This window comes from Marmota monax, unplaced genomic scaffold, assembly GCF_021218885.2.
Source record: "Marmota monax isolate L192 unplaced genomic scaffold, Marmota_monax_Labrador192_F-V1.1 WCK01_AAM20220418_F8-fsc00034, whole genome shotgun sequence".
In the NCBI taxonomy this organism is placed as follows: domain Eukaryota; kingdom Metazoa; phylum Chordata; class Mammalia; order Rodentia; family Sciuridae; genus Marmota; species Marmota monax.
This window is the reverse complement of record NW_026693934.1, coordinates 5,272,635-5,275,360: the sequence shown is the minus strand read 5'-3', so window position 1 is coordinate 5,275,360 and position 2,726 is coordinate 5,272,635. Positions and strand designations below refer to the sequence as shown.

The 2,726-nt window shown below is 36.6% G+C and overlaps 1 pseudogene; it reads left to right on the top strand.

Moving 5' to 3' along the window:
- The first annotated feature begins 2,406 nt into the window (after positions 1-2,406).
- Positions 2,407-2,522, top strand: LOC124106228 (small nucleolar RNA U3; annotated as a pseudogene).
- Positions 2,523-2,726: the final 204 nt, after the last annotated feature.

The window sequence follows — 2,726 nt, the reverse complement described above, 5'->3', positions numbered from 1 at the left end:
ACACACGCTTCAGTTGCTCCTTGGGGGCCATTTTTCTACATAGAACATGTTCCTAGAAAATACAGTACGTGATGAGAGAGACTTGCCAAGCTGAGGATGATGGGGTTTGTTGGTGGGCACATATTCCTTAGGCATTCAGGAAGTACTGAGCATAGAGTCTGAGCCAAAAAAAAAAAAAAAAAAAAGAAGAAGAAAGAAAAGAAAACCGTACTCTACAATATGCACATGGCTGTCAGTAAAGGCGTGACGGAATTACTCAGTAGCACTAAGGAAACAGGGAATAAAATATGAATACCTTAATTTGGACATTCCTAGCACATCTCAGACAAAATTAGTTAAATGGTAATTATGGTTTTGCTAGGAAATATTAACTGAGAAGCTTTATTTTTAGTAGAAAATGTTTTTCTTTTTTGGATTGAATCCAGTGCCTCCCACAAGCAAGATAAATACTTTACCACTGAGCTATACCTCCAGTCCAGAAAACATTTTTTCTTATCACAAAGGTTACATGGGTTTATTGTATAAAATCCAATAAAAACACAAAGGAGAAAAAAAATGAACTGTAATACTACTTATCAAACAATGTTATCATTTTGCCCTATAGATTTCCAGATGTTTTTCTAGCTATTCCTTCAATGATATTTAAATATTGCCTAGAGGCCAAGAATAGCATATGACACCTCACAGGAAAGGCAACAGGGAAGAGTAAGAGATCACCAAGAAGAGAAAGGTGAGCAATCCAGAGATAGACAAGTAGTGTGTCACCACACCTAAGTGGGAAAGAACATGGGATATGGCAGAGTTGGGTGTAGTCTGAACACAGGTTTTTGTAGAGAAATAGAAGAGACTGTGGAGAAAGACAGCAACCAATTACGAAGGACCAGGTAAAGGAGATTGAGATTGGGGCTTTATACTGTAGGTTACAGAGGAGCTGCTGAAGAGTTTTAAACATCATAGAAACAGTTCTGAGGCATTTTGTAGGGGGAAAAAACATGGGCAGTGATATGAAATCTAAGTGAAAGCCTCAGGGTAGGACTCCCAAGTCAGACACTGCTCACTGCAAATTTAGTTTAAAAAATTGATGAGTTTACATTGTGAACATGTATGGATATGTAGGATATGTAACAACAAATCCTTCATTATGTACTATAATATACCAACAAAAAATATGGAAAAAAGATATGAAGAGGGCCTAATCTAAGGAAGTGGTATGAGCTATAAATCATGCCTAAGACTAAAACATCTCCCTAATTGAATAAGATTTTATGGACAGATGATGTTAGTAAAAGGACAAAACTTGAAGAGTAATATTAAATTCCTTAATATTTGCCACTGATCAAAATTGACAAACCATGCCATCTCATTTCATGTTAGTCTTGTGTTCAAACAGGGTTATTTAAATTAGTCATAGCTGAGATTATTAAAATATAAGCCATGTCTTGGAGGCATTTTCACAGCACATGGGGTACTAATGTGAGTACATAAAACTATTGACTACTATGAAGTTCTGCCCATCAAGTCCCCTGGAAGGAAGTCAGGGAGGATGATGAGCACCTTGAGGGAGAATCAGAACATTCTTCTAATCCAGGTCCAGACCCACTGAAATCTAAAGCAACCAAATCGTGGGCCCACCTCCTACTAGCAGCCCTGGCTCCAGAAGAGTCCTGGTATGTGGGAAAACCCTTTTTCCCCCAACTCCTGACGTTAGAGAAGATCCACATCTTTATGATACAAAGAATCCACAATCTGATATGACTAATTACCTCTGACTTGACTCCAAGAAAACACCTACTGGAGTCATTCCTAGTACTAGAACATTGTTTGCTTAACTCTCCACTTTGCTTCTGCTTGCCTAAACAAGCTTTCTGCTTAGATTATGCCTACTGAGAGATTACTTTGACCCTAGCTTGTCAGCCAAATCATAAACATCTCACAAACAATTTCATCAATAATAAGCCGTTTACATGATTTATCTCATTTACGGTTCACAATGGCCAATGGAGTAGATATATTTTTATCCCAATTTTACAGATGAGAAAACTGAGGTTCAGAGAAACCAGTTTAATTGTAACTAGTAGAAACTTAGTGTGAACCGAGGAAATCCAGCTGCAGAGATCTGTGGCTCTTAAATACCATGAGTTTCCCACACTCATAGTATTTAGACCTAATGCTGGTCTTCTAAGAACAGAGATGTTGGTCCAATTAAATGATCACTGTGCCCAAGTAAACTGATAATTTAAAAGCAGGAATCTACCAAAATGAACTGTAATACTATTTCAGAAGTAATCATTTAGAAATTCTTGGAATGCTCCTGCTTTATATGGTCTCAGATTCCTAACAAATAATAGACCTTTCCTGAGACAAACAGAATTCCAAAACCTTGGTCTTTTTAGAAAGGACGAAACAAAGACTATACTTTCAGGGATCATTTCTATAGTATGTTACTAGAAAGGAAGAAACATTTATCCTTGTCAAGATATCTTCAATTCAGATACATATTAGATTTTGTTTTAAATAGAAGAGTTGGGTAATGTCCCAAGACATCAAATTTCTTTACTGATATAAGTAGAAATTAGGTATTAAAGCAACCACTCATGTTTTTTGTTTTGTTTTTGTTTTTGAGTGCTTATCAGATGAAAGTCCATTGTAACTGGCATTTCTTTCTAAAGGGTGCTGCAGCAATAAAGCCACAAAATAAGAACTCACAAAAGAGTTATGGGTAGAAC